The sequence below is a fragment of the Martes martes genome, assembly GCF_963455335.1.
Source record: "Martes martes genome assembly, chromosome: 1".
Classification (NCBI taxonomy): Eukaryota; Metazoa; Chordata; class Mammalia; order Carnivora; family Mustelidae; genus Martes; species Martes martes.
This window is the reverse complement of record NC_137888.1, coordinates 152,453,399-152,471,649: the sequence shown is the minus strand read 5'-3', so window position 1 is coordinate 152,471,649 and position 18,251 is coordinate 152,453,399. Positions and strand designations below refer to the sequence as shown.

Here is an 18,251-nt window from a genome sequence, read left to right as displayed (position 1 = left end):
TGAAGACTGCCCGCCTGGGGGACCCCGCCTTCCGTAAGTAGGTTGTGTGCGACAGCGGTGCTCCCACTGCCTCCTGATTGGCTGTTCCGCGATCTGAATTCTATGCTGATTCTATATATATGCATATGTGATATGTACGTGATATGTGGTATATACGGGAGTCGTGCAATTTTTATTAGCAGACAAAAAGCACAATCCTGGCCAAGGGTTTACACGAAGAACAGACACCCTGAGACTAGGGTGTCAGATTGGAGAAATGATTCAGTTCCTCTGTACTGCAGATGGGTATGTAGCCTTTGGTTCCTCTCATGGCCTATTTAAAGTCTGTGGGAGAAGAATTAGAGAAATATGTAACTGCCAGCCAAACCTTCTTTTGTTTCAACACTGTGATAGTTTGGGGGGAAAATATACATTGACCTCTGAACTGATTTTACATTTTTATAGTAATAAGAACATGAAAAGGTTGATTTTTTAAATTTTCTTAAAAATTTCATTTCTTTATTGGAGAGGGGGGGAGAGAGAGGGAAAAAAAGGGGGAAGGGGGGGAAGCAGACTCCCTGCTGAGCAGCCAGCCTGATGGAGAACTAGATCCCAGGACCCTGAGACCATGACCTGAGCCAAAGGCAGGCACTTACCTGACTGAGCCCCCAGGGGCCCCAACACAAAAGGATTTAAAGTGATCAGTTATTTTAACTAAAGAGTTTGATAATATTTTCTCTGATTGTTGGAAAATGTTATTATCTCTATCATGTGGTAGTAGCTGTGCTGTCAGTTTAGATATATACTAAAGGACTGCTTGCATTCCTCCTGCTAATGTTTGTCAGAGTTAATTTATGATGCCCTAGCTACTGGTCCAGAGGCTACTGTGAAGTTTCCCTTTTGGTTGCCTGTAGAAGAAAGATGCAGCTATCGAATGATACTGATCGACCAAATTTTAGTTTACTGCCATTATTTGACAGTTTCCTAAAGAGTTATTTCAGACTTGTGTTGGAGTATATAGTTCCTATGCAGGCGTGTGGTTACAAACATTCTGAAACCTACTAAAACCTGAAAACTCCAGATCTGTGTGAGGGCCGAGACAGTGGGATGAATGCGTTCACTGGGCAACAGATGGAGATTTAGGACAAGCCTCAGTCTCCCCCTAACCCCTCTCCACTATCTTCATTGATGCATTTCAATATTAGCAAGAACACTGTGATATTTTCCTATCTTTTTTAAAACATTGTGGGAGAATTTAGGGATGCAGAACCTCCCCCCATCTCACAGAGACCTAACTGGCCCCAACTACATCCCATGGCAACCTGCAGACATTGACTTGTCTCTGCTCCCACATCACCATGGAAATGCCACCCCCAAGGCAAGGTAATGACACCATCATTAGAAGGGTGCATTTTAAAGTAGTATTATATCCAAAATAGAAGTGCTTCAGGTATCAAAGAGATGAGTGGAGTTGCGGTGGTCTGTGGGGACTGGGGAGATGAGAAAAAGGAAATGATGTGTGAATGATATCCTCCTGGAAGTGACAGCGTAGACATACACATGAGACTTTTGAGCTCCTAGCTTTTGAGACCACCACGCCCGATATGAGCTGAAAAATCTCAGGGCAGTTTCCACCATGGTATTGAATTTACTGAAGGTTTGGGAAGACAGTGTCCCCCGACCTCACTAAGAATCACCTCTGCTAACAAATTCCTGGCCATCCAGCTCATGCCAAGGCTCTGTGACAGTATGTAACTACAGCTAGGAGGACCTTTGCTGAGTTTAGTGACAGTAAGAGAGACTTCCCAAAGGGACACAGTGGTTATTTGGGGGAGCTGCTGTAAAGCGACCTCAGGACCAGGGTGGGCAGCCCCATCCCGCAGTGACATCCTGACTCTCTGGGACCAGACCTTCTCCCACCTTCTCCTGGCCTGCATCACGGGGTTAGACATTAGTGTGGAGCAAATTTGCCTCAGTTATAACCAAATGAGAGTTTAATCCTAGTTTGCTTCTTGGCATTGTTCTGAATCTTTATTTAATGGTCATGAAAATATTTCTTCTTTGCCCCACATTCTTGACCAAATTGAAACCTCTGTAAGTCACGACATCTTTCCTAGGCCTGAAAACTACACACCCTGGGTTTTTATAAAGGAAATTGGATAGTCTGCAATTGGCTAAATAGGCCACTTGAATTACCCTGAGGCCCAATAGGGACATGTAAATTCTTCCTCCTGGTGATTTTTTGTATTCGACACTACCAACAGGTGATAGAGGTGCTAAGCCTCCGGAAGAAGGAGGCTTCACTGGTGGGGATTATAAACAAGGGTCACGAATGTTCAGAAATTTTGGAGAACTTAAGTGGTAGATTTGAACGTGGTATTTGGATTTTGAAGCTACATATCCAAGGGAAGTAAAAGCCATCAATACAGAAGTGTCTCTAATGGGGAAAAACATGTTGTCAATTTAACATCATCAGGTAACCCCAATAGCGAAGGAAGATAATTTTCTTTACGAGAGCGTTGTTGATGACCTGAAGCTGTACAGAAAGGCAGTTATCAGGTTCGAGCTAAAAAGACTGTGGTTTTCAAATCCTTCCAACCCTGGAAGAATTGCAAGTGAGGTCGTCCCACCTCACTTGCAATGGGAATGGGTTTTTCCCCGGGGGTCAAATACTGAAATGGAGTGCCACTGAGCAAGCCTTTCATTTCAGCATCTTTTCGGTTTACTTAGCAGTCAGTTACCATATTGTGTTTTGCTAATACCTATGTTGCTATGGTTTTTTATTCTGGTTTAAGGAACTTTTTTCTGCTTGTTTGTTTTTAAAGATTTTATTTATTGATTTGAGAGAGTGAGCATGAGCAGGACAGAAGGAGAGGGAGAAGCAGACTCCCCGCTGAGCAGGGAGTCCAACATGGGGTTCCATCCCAGGACCCTGACAGCATGACCTGAACCACAGGCAGACGCTTAGCCGACTGAGCCACCCAGGTGCCTCGAAAGACATTTTTAAGGCCACAAACTCGTTAGTAGTAATTATAGCCACCATCAGTTAGGTCTCTAAGGGGCTGGTTGCTATGTTAAGTGTTTACAAACATTGTATCCTTTCATCCCCACCACAAATTTATATGGGAAATAGTAGCTGTGAGTACTCCTGTTCAGAAATAAGTCCCTCAGCGTGCCAGGGCTGATCAGACTGGGAGGAGCTCCCAGACTTGCCTGGTTTTAAACCTTCACATTTAATCAGTTTATCATAATCACATAAACCTGGTTACTAATGTGGCCTTTCCTTACTGTCATGGTTGATCTAGAGAAACGAGCACGTGGAAACTAAGCCTGCAGGCCCGTGTCACAGAGGCTGATAGCATCTAATTAATTATCCAAGTATGCAGGTTGACTAATAGCAGAACAAATGGGGGACTCTGGACTCGGGCTCCCGACCCCCCACAGGCTTTCATATTCCTTTGCAGAGCTTGTCACGAACAGCAAATGACAGAGCTCAGCTGAGACATTTACGTGCGGATCACATATTGAAAAGAGAGAAAGAAAGAAAAAAAAATAAAAGAATTTGTCTTGAATCTTATATCCAACTCCAAATTCCCTTTTCAGTTTAACTAAAAAAGAAATATATGTAGCTTTATTCTCCACTCTCCACAATCTTGCACATGTTCTAAAAGCCACAAAAATGGGCTTGTAAAGTCCTATATGCTTTCATAAGTGGGCATGTGGGGATGAATAAATCCTGGTTTTGGTATCAGCATACTGACGGCCTCATAAAATGAGTTGGAGAGTGTTCCCTCCTCTTCTGTTTTTTGGAAGGAATTGTGTAAAAATGGTGCTGAATTAAATGTTTGATAGAATCCTCCAGTGACCCTGTCTGGCCTGGGGATTTTCAGAAGCATTATTTTTTACTTTTTACATGAATATAATTCCTAGAGCCTTTAATTATGACATTGTTATAGTTACAAAAGCATTCAGATGATGGGTCTCATCTTTGCTGAGTTTTGGTCCTTTGTGGTCCTTGAGGAATTGGCTCATTTCTTCTAAGTTGTTAGACTTGTGAATAAAAAGTTATCAGTGGTATTTCTTTATTATCCTTTGAAAGGCTGCAGGATATGTTGGGATATCCTGTTTTTGTTTTTTTTTTCTTTCTATTGGTGATTTTTAAGTTCTCCCTTCTCAGTTTTGTAAGTCTTGCTAGATTTATCAATTTTATTGATCTTTTCAAGGAACTACCACTTGGTCTCATTTATTTTCTCTATTGTTGTATTGTTTTGATTTCATCGATTTCTGTTCTATTCTTTTTTATTTTCTTCCTTCTGCACACATTAGCTTTATTTTGTTCTACTCTATGTAGTTTCTTGAGGTAGGAAGTGAGATTATTGATGTAGGACTTTTTCTCTTTTCTAATGAGAACATACATAGAGCTATAGGTTTTCTCCATAGTCTTTCTTTAACAAGGTGCCACCTATTTTTATGTGCTCTATTTCCATTTCCATTTTCATTCATGTGTGTGTGTGTGTGTGTGTGTGTGTGATTTTTTGTGAGATTTCATCCTTGATCTATGGATTAGTTAGAGGTGTTCTGTTTAATACCCAAGTGTTTGGAGGTTTCCCTGTTGTATTTCTGTGATTGATTCTAGACTGATTCTGTTGCAGTCAAAGAACATGCTCTGTATGATTTCAACTCTTAGAAGATTGTTGAGGTTGGTTTTATGGACCAGGATATGGTCTAACTTGATGAATGTTCCATAAGCTCTTGAAAACAACTGGGTACTCTGCTGTTATTTGATGGAAATGTTCTAGACATGTCAATTAAAAGCCTGTCAGTTTATTTTGTTGTTCAGATCTTCTACATTTTCGCTGATCTTCTGCTTACTAGTTCTATCTGTGGCTGAGAGGTGATATTCACAACTCCAATTATAAGACTTCCTACAGTCCTGACCTGAATCTTAAGGCCAAGGTTACCTTCAGTTTCCCTGAAGTCCAAGGATGTGGGGGATCCTTTGAAGTTATTCAAAGCATGTTATCATTTGTTGTTTTTCTTTTTTTTCCCCCCTCAAATAATTAATATAGGTTTGATTCCCTAGAAAAAGGTGACAATACTCCATAAAAATAGTCTGGAAGGTAAGGCCCTATGACCAAGGAGGTTTTGGTCAGCTATTCCCAGACACTGTTGCCTACATCCCTCACTTGCCAGGCTTCCAGTACTTTGCTTAATGACAGTGATATCTCTTTAGGTTTAGGTAGAAGAATAATGTAGATTGCTGTTTAAAACAGGCAGCCCAACAGTGCTGCAAGAGAATTCTTAAATGTCGTTGAAGTACAGCAATAGAAAGCTAGAAGGTGGCCCAGCAGAGCAGGAAAGGGGGAGGGGAGGACAATGCTTTGTTTATACTGTATTTATAACTGCAGAACATCCTTTCGTGTATATTCTGAAAACTCTGGAGATGCCGCTTACCTCTGCTTTTTAAATCCTTTTCCTGGCCCCCTCCGCACTCCCAACCATCTGCTGAGTGCTTCAATTGGGGTAAAAACCAGTTTCATAGAGCAATTTCCGTAAAAATGTTTTACTTTTCAAATTACAGCTCAAAAGGAAACCATGAAAAAGAAATCTTAAATAACGCATCATATTGCAAAAGCCCAGGCAGCTTTGGGGGGATTCCTTAAGCCTACTGAGTTTACTTCTGCTCCAGTCCTGTCAGGACTCTGGGTTGGGTAAATGACGAGCCAACCCGCCTGGCAAAGCGGAGTTGGAATCCTTGCAGGAGACAGTGACAGAAGTCTTGAAAATTGTTTGAGTCGCTTGACTCACTCTTTCACTTATATTTAACATCAGCCTCACTTGGATTCTCTTTTACACTCTGCTGAACAGCCATCCTGAGGTATGAACACTAGAGACAGAATTTAAATGCTTAGTTTGGTTAAATGAGGAAACCGAGGAAGGTCAGCCTCCTGCCTGGTGTGGCATCTTTCTTGTCAGAGCCAGAAAGGGTGGGCGAAGGGGGCTTCTAGGACCTCAGTCTTTACAGATTCAGTGACAAACATCGGTTTCAGAAACCCAGCAGGCTTGCTCAGTGAGACCAATTCTGACTTGTGAAATTCTGCCTTTGGATATTTGAACTTAGTACCACGGGCACATTGTATGGAGAGCATGCAAACGAGAGTAAAATAATATCCAGAAAACTTGGGAGACATGTTTTCACCCCTCCCCCTTCCTAAGGCGGAAATTGGAGCTTCCACGCCTCTCCAAGCATCATTTTTCTCTGTCCTGTTAGAGAATCGGGAAACAAGCTCTGCAACAGCCTTCCTGTTGTCCAGTTGATGAGAGAGAAGAATGATGGATACAGATAAAGAACGTTTGCAATGAATTAAAGATATATGTAAACAAAGAGCATAGAGAAGTACACTGAGGGAGGAGAAAAACCAGGTCAGGGAATGTAGATCTTGTTTGTTTTATTTTGCTAATGGATGATAGGATAACAGCCTATTCCAGGAATCTTTAGGGACACTCTGACCTTTAGGATATAGATTGCATTGATTCAAACCTCTTTTCCACATAGGCAGAAAACCTTTGGTGTGCAGAGAGTTCTTCACTGAAGGCTTGTAGAATTGCAGGGTTCGGCCTGTCAGAAATACTAGCTATATAAACAGGCCATTGGATTTTTCCATGCCTCTCTGGATTCCTGAGAAGAGCTTGTAAATGCCATTCTCAGCCCCTCCCCGTTGAGGGTGTTTAAGGGAGCGTTACTGTTGTCAGTGCTCCCGAAACTTTAATGAGCATATATACCAACGAGGATCTTGATCAAATGCATATTTTGACCTCCGTAGTTTTGGAGTGAGTCCTGAGATTCTGCATTCCGAGCACACTCCCAGGGGATGCCAATGTTAATGGCCTGCCGTCTGGAGAGCAATGTCATAGATAGGAAATTTTTAATCATGGCTGGCCTGCATATACGCTGTTGCAAAGGGAAAGAAGCTACCCAAATTCATTCTTTGATTTGACATTTTTTATACTTTAGGCAAGAATTAATACTTCATAGTTAGCATATGACTCTTACAAATTATAGCTAGTATTTAGGATTAGTGCATGAATGTTTACAGATCCACATTTTGAGGTAGAAAATAAATATAACATGATTGCACAACACAGCAGGCACTCAGAAGTTTGAAGGAATGAATAATGTGTGTACTTCTTTTTAAGTTAGCATGAATGTTGAGAGTTAGGTGGCTGTGTGTATGCATCAGGGTGTGTGAATTTGAGAGAGAGAGAAAGAGAGGGAGAAAGAGAGAGAGAGAAGAGAATGTGTGAAGATTGAAAAGGCTAAATGGAAACCTCTCAGTTGTTCATCTCAAACATGAATAAGAACCAAACTGTAGTTAAATGTTTTAAAATCAGATAGAGCGACCGCCCAACAAACCAATCCATAGCAACAAACAAATACACACCTTTTTCAAAGTTCAGACATTTGCCCAAGGAATAGGTCAGAGACCCTTTGGGCTGCTTTCAGGGGGATAGTATGTTTGGATTTGTGTATATGCTTAGCAATTTAGGAGTTTTTATAAATTTAAAGAAATAATGTTCCCATCAACACTCATTTCAACTGATTAGTTTTAAAAGTGTTCCGATGGCAGGGAAGACCCAGTCCCTGAAAACTGCTCATCGGACCCTCTGTTCAAGGCAGCTCCTTCCTTCAATCACTTAGCTCCTTTTTGAGTGTTTAACAAAGGAATGGACTCGGTGGCGTCTCTGGCAGAAAGATGTCATTATCTGTGACACATGTATATTTAAAAATAGACCAAAGCCACAGCTCCTTTCCTGATAGGCCTGCATGGAAGTTCAATAAACAGTGATATGTTTAGCTTCTTGCTTCGTGTAGTAGTACTTTTTTTGTTGTGATAGAATATTGTTCACAATAACATCTCCTAGTAGGAAAAAAGATTATTGTCTCTTTAATGTTGTTCTGAAACACATTTGGGATGGGGCAAAATGTACCTTAATGGAGTCTATAAATTTATTTAACCAGAGCACTTGTGTAAAGTTGACAGTGGAGCCTGCATTTTTAGCTTGACTTATTAAGCAGCGTCAAGGCAACTGAGAGTTTTATCTTTGAAAAAGCACTTCTCTTTCTTTGTTCTTATGGTATTCCTCCCCTTGACTTTCTTCCCCTTGGGTATGGGTGAAGACGGAAAGAAGGACCATCAGAGCTAAAGAAAGAATTTGGGATACCAGTGCGACCAATAAGACACATTAATTTCTAGACAGTGAGATTTTCTTTGTTAATCTCAAACAGCCTTCTCCAAACTTAATGGTTTTAAGAAATATTTATTTGTCTAGTTATCCTATGTATAATTTACATATATTTTAATGCTTAAAGCCTTATTAATCTCTCTCTATATTTTTAAATACATCTTTAAAAATGTATAACCAATAACCACTCAGAGAAGCAATGCAGAAATTGTTACACTTGACCACTTGAGGAAGCCATTCGTACCCTGGGTGTCTGCATTATTATGTTACTAAAAGCAGAGGGGGTCGATAATCAAAGAGTTGCACGAGGACTTAATTGTCTGATTTCTGTTAGCATCAGTAGAAATCACATGGATAAATCCTTACAGAACATGCTGTTCTGAAAAAAATGAGTCTGGAAAAAGATTCTATGGAAATGTTCATGTGTTTCTTTCATTAATTGGTCTAATTATTCCATTTACAGAAATGGGAATGAGAAATATTAAGCTGAGGTTATGAGAAAGGTTAACATTATTAGGAGCAGTAATAGGAATCATGCTATTTTTAGGTTTGGAAGCCGTATAGGTAACCAAAACGGTATAGATGGCCAGGTTCCCTCTGTCCCCTAGGAGGTTATAGTAAAAGGGATTTATTCAGCATGTTTCTAAGAGCTGCTTTGGCACTTTGCATTTTATGTACCTTTTGGTGTTTAAGTACTCATTTGTTATGCAGTTAAGCACTACTGGTGTGCTTAGGATTTCTGCTTTTCTGCAAAGACAGGGAGTAAGATCATAGCATTATCTTTTATTATTATTATTATTTTTTGTATTATGCAGCCAAAAGTAGAAGCAGTAGTTTGTTAGAAAAAAATAAATTTTGGGTTTAGAGATGACAAGGAAAGAAAGGTGGCCAAAAAAAGCACACAAATTGTGTTTTTTCCTCAAAATTCTAACATTCCTGTACAGCTTTCCTAAGAAAGACTATGAACTCTAGAAAAATGGTAAGAACCCAAACTACTAGTTTCAACTGGTCGGGTTTACTTGATAGTTTCACTGAACTAAAGGGAGAGAAGTTAGGATATTTTGTAGCGCATGCAGTCTTGGTTCATCCTTTCAATTTTCTCCTCCTTTACTTTCTTGTTAATTTGTTGCCAGTTTCTTGTTAATTTCTACAGTGAGCTTTGCCTTCATCTACAAATTGCCTTATTTTTTAGCCCCTCCTTTCTTTGGAAGCACTTTGTTGCTTTAGTTCTTCATGGTATTCATTTCTTCCCCATTTCCAAATCTGTCTTCTCATTTATTTACTTTCTATCTTTAATTCTCTGGATCTCTCTCTCTCTCTCTCTCTCTCTCGGTTTTCTTCCTTCTTTCCTTCCTTCCTTTCTTTTCTTTCTCTTTCTTTCTTTCTTTCTTTCTTTCTTTCCTTCTTTCATTCTTCCTCCTTATAATAAACATGCTTTTCACTCTAAACGCTGGGTGATCTTCATACCATGCTTTAGTTGTCTGCATTTCTTCTCATTTTAATTTATTAAACTTACTTCTTTCCATTCCACACACTCTTTTCATTACAAGATAGAACACCTCATCCCTCCGGAGATATTCATGATCTAATGATTGAGAATATGCTGGGTTTCCCCCATCCTTCTGAAAAGAGAGCACCCAGAGCTCTAAACTGTCTCCTCTCCACCTTGCCGTCCTTAGAGCCAGCATAAAGTTACAATCAGCGTTGGTGACTTCAAACTTGGAAATTCATAGTGATAAAAAAGTGAAGAGCATCTTGAAGAATGTTATTTTTATTTTTTGCTTCCCAAATTCAGTGACGCAGTGATGCCCACAGGAAAATTGTCAGGCTTCTGGACGGTGTTTAAATTTGCTCCTTCAGATCATCAGCAAAAGAACAGACTCTAACACCCACTCCAGCCCTGAAATGCCATGGGCCTTCGGGGTCCATGGGAATGGTTCATAAACATCGTAGTTCAGAGCAGTAATCTCTATAACCCAGTAAGGCTATAGGATTTTGTGAGCCTAGGAGAACTAGTAACATTCTAGAAGGAACACAGTGACTCACACACCCTCTTAGTGCCAGGTCGTGGGGGAGGGGTCACATGCTTACAAGTAGGGTCACTAATTGATTCAGCTGTTACAGCATGATTCCATGGTGCAGGCATTTCTGCACATCTGTTCGTTGGAAGAGCATGTCAGCTACACTCCCGCCTTCACACTTCAGCTCTCGTCCAAATCCCTGAAGCTGCCCCGGGCTTGCCTCTGTGGTCTCTCCCAGGTGCTTTTCCCAGTTGCCTTCTACCGTCCCTGGCCACCGTGCTGGTTTTGATGCCTTTCAAGGATTGCCACCAATCCCTAATTGCCTACTGACCTCTTCTTCCTGATTCCCTCCCTGTTTCCTTGTAGGCACCTAGAGAGACTCATTATAATTGAATTTTTAACGTTCTCCCAGATGCTCTTACTCTTGTGTTTTATTTTTATTTTTGTATTAAGTCCAGCACCATTGCACTTCTCATGAGCCATGTGGGTCATAATTGTTTTGAGAATAAGAAATTAGTAGTGGAATGAGGGGCCAGAATAGAGCCCCAAATGCACTTTGCAAGGTAGTGGAGTGGAGCACATGTTCTAAGCTATTGTAAGAGCGTGCAGTGGACTTTGCCCGCCAGCTCCGAGTGGGCATTGCGTGCACCATTTTCCAAGGATAGCAACTTGCCAGTATCACTCTAATTATTCACTTGTGCGCAGAGGGTGTGAAGGAGACTATGTGGTATTGCACTACGGAGATCAGAAAGCAGGAGGCACTCTTTAGTGCCTCTTGATGGATGCCTTGATTTCCCCAATTGAGACTAACTAGATCTATCCGGTCAGAAAGGCTCAGCTCCTACTGCGGAGGTGACTCAAAAAGAACAATCCAAAGTGTGAATCAGAGACAGGAGCTCCTGCCTTGCTGAAAATTGTACTAAGAATTAGGAGGAAGAGAAGATTGCTTTAGTGGGTAATTTTTGTTGTTTCCTTCTGCACATGTAACTTTTACACACTGTCCAAAGAACACAGTACTTCCAGTAAAGGATGTTTTAAAAAAAGACGCAAAAACTCCATGCCAACACAATAATGGGTAATTTTTGCCTCTTCTTTTTCTGCCATTGAGCTTATGTATGCACACATGATCCACACATAGATGTATTGCAATCATTGATCACTCCACTTCCTTATAAACATAGCATTTTTACTCATTCAAAAACTCATTCAAAAACTCACTTTACACTTGCATGTGAACTGATTCTTCCCACATTTCTGTGACATGGACATTTTCAGAAGTAAAACTGTATGTGCAGATGACACGCATATTTACATTAAAAATTCTAAATAGTGTACAAGACAACTACTAGAATTCATTAGGGAATTTAACAGTATTGCAGAATATAAGGACAATATACGTGAATCAATATTTAATATACAATATTGTTATATACTGGCAGAAAACAAATGGAAGATTTAAAAATTCAGTTTGGAATAGTGTGTGACATAATTTGAATAACAATGATGGCAATCACCCTGCTCCCAACTTTGTAGGCACAAGGGGCCCATGGCATTTCCTCAGTCACTGGGAAGTGTTCCCAGTGAGTCCCAAACACCCCACAGAGTCTGATAGAATAATAGCAATTATAACATGAAATGTTCCTCAAAACAGTCCTTGCATTCCTGATTTCTCCTTCAGAGAAAAAGTACATAAGGAATGAAAGGGTGGGGAGGGGACTAAAGCTTTCAAATCTCTCATTTATCTATCTTATTTAACTTCTGTATCCAACAAATATTTCATAATAAAGTGTTATTATCGGCTTGCCGCTGCTCTCCCCTAGCAGGGAGGACTCCACAGCAGTTTCAAGGTATTTTTCCACCTTCTGCCAAGAGCTTTTGTCTTTTTAATTTCCCATTGTTAAAACTGATCCAATTCGAGGAGCTCACACTCTTTGAGTTGGAGTCTACCTCAAGTGGCTCTAGGAATGTGCCACACAAAGGAGACGGTTTCCTTGGCAACAGGAATGTGGCAAGAAAAGAAAAAATCTGTGGAAACCTTTGCTTCCTACCTCCTTCCCTAGCGCCCCTCAGCACTGCTGTTTGCCAGGCACAGAAACTACAACCGAGACAAGAGTCTCAGCTCTTGATCAGCTACCCTCTGACCGCAAGGTACCACTGCCAGCCCCTGGCTCTGATTCCCCATCAGGAAAATGGTTCAGCTGTGAAATGGGCCTTTTCTCATGATTGCCTTTAGCTGGTCTTTTTTAGACATTTAAAAATAGTGAAAGGGGAAACTGGGTTTTAAGATATCCGTGTGCGTGTGTGTGTGTGAGAATGTGATTGTCATAATGAACTGAATTTAAATGACTGGTAGCACTTACTTTTACATTTATTTTCAGTCTCTGAAATTTGCATCAAAGGTGTTTTTAAATCTCTGGTAGGACATAATGGCATGTTTGGTGACTGCTGTGAAAATTAATGTATTAATTTGGCAATACTCATGACATACTTATTGAGTATACTTCTAAATTAGCTCCCATAAACCCAACATGCCTTTCTCCCTGCTATTGAAAACAGTAAGGCATAGAGAGACCTGTGAATCTATAGATAGGTAATCTATGAAGCTTAATTTCAGAGACATCATTCAGTACGTATGGGGATTAACTAATGTGATTTTTAGTTCTGAGTTCTCACTGTGTGCCAGGGTATCAATAAAACCATATCAGGAGCCAAAGCTCTACCTCTTGCCATTTCCACTTTATCCCTCTTCTTTGTATTTTTTTCCTTCTGAGAACAGTGAAAGAGACTATGAACACTGTACAGTTGTTGATTTCTAAATTCTGCTGCTGAGCTGGTCAGTTATTCAAAGATATTCAAGGGACTGTAGGCTTTCACTTACTTTTCTGGGTAATTGAGCCACCTGTTCCGCTTGGAACTTTAGGAATTTAAAAGTTTGCCCATAGTTTAGCCTCTTATTCAAGCACCGGTCTTCAGCCCAAGTTAACAAAGCTCCGAGAATTAGAATCTGCTTTGTTTGTGTAGTGGGGGTTGGAAGGGGGGAGGGTTGTGGTGTAAACAACTGACTTTTTCTGACACTTACGGGGTCTAGAAGTCCAGGGTCAAGTTGTCAGGCAGCTTTGGTTTCTTCTGAGGCCTCTTTCCTCACCTTACAGAAATCTGCCCATTTTTTCCAAAGGGAAGAATTGAGGAGAGATATTAAGGTGGGAACCCTATGTGCTTTGCCAAAGCGTTCTTAACAGTGTTGTCAGTAAATAACACGAGCACGTTGTATTGTTCTACCATCAGCTGGAATTAACCAGAACAGAAACAGCATTTCTGTGTTCCTTCTCATTTGAGCCACTCTAACGTTGCAGGAATTACATTATACCTTCAGGAGCTAGATGGCATACATTAAACCTCACATTGTGTCTGTGTGTGTTTATAAATGGAGATTAAAAACCTAAAAAGGGCATGCTGGCATTTATTCAAGAGGCTGTGAAACACAGAGTAAAAAGACACCAAAAGCTTTCTTTCTTATTCTTTTTTTCTTCCCTTTGTGGTTGTTGTCTTTGTTGTTGGTTTGTGGCGACAGTAACTGACTATAAATTATGTGAATCAGTAATGCCAGCTCTCAGCACCCCAGGAGCTCTCTTCCTGTTCCAGCTCACACTGGTGGCCCTCGGGGTCTGCAGTATTGTCGCGAAGACTGGCTACGCGATTCTGTACAGTTGCCTGGTGGTGACAGCCAGCACTTGTAGGACAACTGCCATCTGGCTCTTTCTGCTAGATTTGCAGCAGAAGTCTCTGTTGGGTTTGGGGAATGTGAGAGTCTCCAGGGAAGCCAGAACCTCTATGAAATCACCACAGATGGCTTTATTTGGGGAGCTAACAGGCATGGAAGAACAAGTAGGATGTAGAAAATAAATCAACTGGGAGTTTCATGTCTGTTAGCCTTCAAGGGACTTGAAATGAATTTCGTTGATTTATTAGAACTTTGTTATGTACCTGGAAGAATTTGGAGGCATTGTGAAACCAAATGGAAACCTTAAAGATTTCAAAATTAAAGACCCTATCATGGAAGAGTAGATGGTAGACTTTTCTTCAAAAAAGGTGGCAATGTGATAGAAATCAGCCATGGGAAAAATGCATTTGCAGAGCTCCTAAGTCATTGTTTTCTAAGAGATGTTCCACCCATATTAGGATGAGGAGAGGAACTTATAAAAAAAATCAGATAACTGGATTTTCCTGATTAGCTGAGGGTTGGTCACCACCTCTCCTCAGGAATCACTCAGTTTTTATGGGTAGGCTATATTTCTCCAGTCTCTGTAAAAGCTTTTTTTTTTTTTTTTTGGATACTAAGTGTAACTAATTCTAATGCTCAGACAGATCAGCGTTTCCAAAATACATGCTCAAGGAATTAACATGCCATTAATATTTAGGTGGACAAGGATGATTTCATTTCTCAGTCCAAACAAATCTACTTTGAGAGTTCTTCTGATTTTTATTTCCTTCCCTATGTTCTGAAGAATTCACAGGCGGGATACTATCAGGTTCAAACTGGGTGCAAATTTCCTTCCACATTTTCCAAGGTGTGTATATTGCCAGGAATACTGTCTGATAAGGCAAATGTTTGTTTTCTCTGGATTTAGGGATATGTTCTAAGAAGATTCTGACTAGAAGGTGGCTGAGTGTTTTGATGGAGGAAAAGTACATGAAAAAAGTGGCATCTGGCCAGCAAGTATGATGACTTATAAGGCAAAGCTCCCTTTTGTGTGTCTTCATAAGTGTTTCTTCTTCATATAGTAACATGATGACATTATAGAGTAACTGCTCATGTGGAGACAGGGACGTTCTGTTGAGAATAGCCTTCCTGTACTACCTTCTCCTCCTCTGTGCTTTGATGCCCACAGAGGTGTCCCATTGAGACTATCCACAAGGTTGGTGTTCTCCTCTGTTTTTAAAAGGAATATTTTAATCTTCTCTGAGGGAAAAATAATCTGAGTGGAACCAATGTGATTCTATTCTTAAATGGTAGAAATGGGAAGCTAGGATATCATGGATTTCCAGAAGGTAGAGACTGGAAAGATAACTATAGCCACCAGTGATTTTAATGCCATGAGCAAAAAGGTTTCATCAGGCTATATTGTGAGTTCTCTTTCTACAGGTTGAATTTCCAAGTGAAAGGTAAACATCAATTTTGTATCCAGACACTTATTCAGCAAGTGTTTATTGAGTCCCTAATAGGATGACCAGGCAGAAATGCAATGGTATCTGGAGACACGGACCTGGTGTCATCTCATGCTGAAGCCATTTGCACTATTCATCACAAGTCCTCTCAAATCTGTGGTGATTTTACAACTTATTTAAATAGCAAAGAGCTTTTTCTAAACACAGAGCCCTCAACACCAAAGTCAAAAACTTTGTAGTAACCACAAACACACTCACACACACATATGGAATATATATCGTTATTCCTACACATTAGGAAAAAAAAAAAAAGTTTCCCCAGAAGTTAGTTGATATTTCTTCATATATTTTTAAACCAAAATTACAGAGATCTTCTGTCATAGAAAATATTCTTATTTTGTGTTGGTAAACAAGTAGACTATACATTGACAACTTAAAAATGATATTTGTGATGCTATAAGGGAAACACTGATATTATTTCTCAGTTTTTATGTATTTGCTTCTCTACATACAATCAATAATGTTGGCAACAGGTGTGATACCATTCAAGTCACTAGTATATTTGACCTCAACCTGAGACTTGCAGATCCTCATGTATTTTCTCTCATTATAATGTCTCCTTATTTATGGTGAGTGTTGGAATCACAGGGGCTAAAAGACAGGGAAAGAAAAACATCCTTGACTACTGACGACCAGTTGATACCAACTGTGTCAATATAAACCTCATATAGCTGGCACACAGGCAGGATTTCTTGAATGAACAAATGGCAGATGCCACAATTTCCTAAAATAATAAGACCAAACGCTGGAAAAGACTCTTCTAGGCTTATGATTGAATCCTAATTCAAAGACTTGTGTATGCTGGGGTTTTGTTAAGGTTTCGTTTAGCATCGTATTGGCCTCCAGAAGTTGAAAACCAGATGGGGCCTTTGGAGCCAAGTAAACTGTAAAGCACCCATCATTTCCAAAATTGTTCAGTCCTCCTGGGGAGGGGTCTCCTATTCACTGTCCCTCCATGATTCATTTTACTAAATGTTACTGATTCTAATGCTCGGGCAGACTGGGTTCTCTGAAATACTTCAAACTTTTGAAATAACCACAGGAGAACTGAATCAGGGGACCTCCATAGGGGACACAAGCATAGAACCAAACAATTAGACCCAGTAAAGGAAAGCCCCTTGGACATAGGGCCAAGATTAGTGATTCTGTGTGTCTTTTTAAGAATATGATTGATTACACAACTAGGGTTGAGGAAACCTATCAAAAGTTGTCTAATAAAATTAAATGACATACTTTGGGTTCATTAAGCTCCCGATCCTTCTCTCTCTCTCTCTCTCTCTCTCTTTTTTTTTTTTTTAAAGATTTTATTTATTTATTCATGTGAAACAGAGAACGAGAAAGGCAGAGAGAGAAGCAGGCTCCCTGCAGAGCAGGAAGCCCGGTACAGGACTTGGTCCCAAGACCCTGGGATCATGACCTGAGTTGAAGGCAGATGCTTAACCAACTGAGCCACCCGAGTGCCCCTAAGCTCCCAGTGCTTCTGATTAAGAGTCCCCTCAGTTGTTTCATTTCTGCCCTGCTTGGATATTTCTCTTCCAGCCTTGTTCTTGGTAGAAAAAGTGGGATTCTCATGCAGCCTTAGGACAACTCTTAGGAGAGTCAACACTGCCTCATGGGCTAACATCTGTGGAGGACAGCCTAGAACGTTGGCTTATGCATTTGATAATGTTTTTTAAGCCTTGGCCTATATGCAACTTCATCTCTCACTGACATGCCTCATGATGGGCAAGGGGTCAGGCGGTGGCTGCCTGTTCCACCTTGCTCCTCACCCTGCAGTTACATCCAGTAGGGAAAAGAGCCATTAATCCCATGAAACCACATGGATCTTGGACAGTCCCCAAAATGGCACCCCAGCAGTTCTCTTTTTGGCAACCAAAAGTTTTAGGGATCACTGTAAAATCTAGTAAATTTTACAGAAAGTTAATATAGTGCATTAATCTTGAGTCTGAAGTCACAACTGACTTGAATGACAAATTAGAGCCCTGGATATGTTATCCCACGGTTCCAGTATAGAGATCAAGTGTTAAGTGGTATCATCTCCAAATTTTCCATCACCCTTTAATATTTGTAGAGATATTCAGAAATTGTTTATCAATAGTAAAATTTTACTAGTGACTATTTTGTATTCCAAATATGATTTTCAGGTGAGGTTGAGTTACTAAGGCTGACAAAAGTTCAAAAAGATTTTTACTTGTTTTAGGCAATTAAGTGTTAGTGTCTCTTCTTGTCCCATAGGAGAGTGTGGTGACAGTTTTAACTTTTGCTGGTAAGCCAAAAAAAAAAAAAAAAAAAAAAGGAAGGTTGATGGAAATAATGGTTTTAGTTCTTGTGAAGGCTCTTAGAAACATACTTGTCAAGAAAAATTACACTGTATCATATGCATACTTTTGAATGATATATAATAGCATTTTTAGTAATATTTAGTTTTAATACTCTGCCTTTAATTTTCAAACCTGACAGCTTGCACTAGAAAGAACACTTGACCAACATAAAGTGGTGTGGCAACAGATTTCAGGGTTTATTTTTTCTTCTGTGAACTCTTTTTAACTTTTTCTCTCTAAGGGCTGGTGTATGACCCTGATCTTCAAGACTAAATCTGGATTGTTATGTGCTTTCCTTCATTAGGGCTATGGGGATAGCAGCTTAGGACATAATGGGTGGAAGACAGGGATTGACCTCATTGTCACACCGACATCCCTAACTCCAGGTGACCAACTCAAGTACAGTTCTCTTTGGTAACAAAAGAGGTCGATGAGAATAGAGAATTACTAGGCAAAAGAG

General features: G+C 40.2%; 1 protein-coding gene across 2 annotated transcripts in view; it reads left to right on the top strand.

The window, feature by feature from the left end:
• Positions 1-18,251, top strand: part of ARPP21 (cAMP regulated phosphoprotein 21) — a 152,461-nt gene that overhangs the window by 102,380 nt on the left and 31,830 nt on the right. The window lies entirely within an intron of this gene.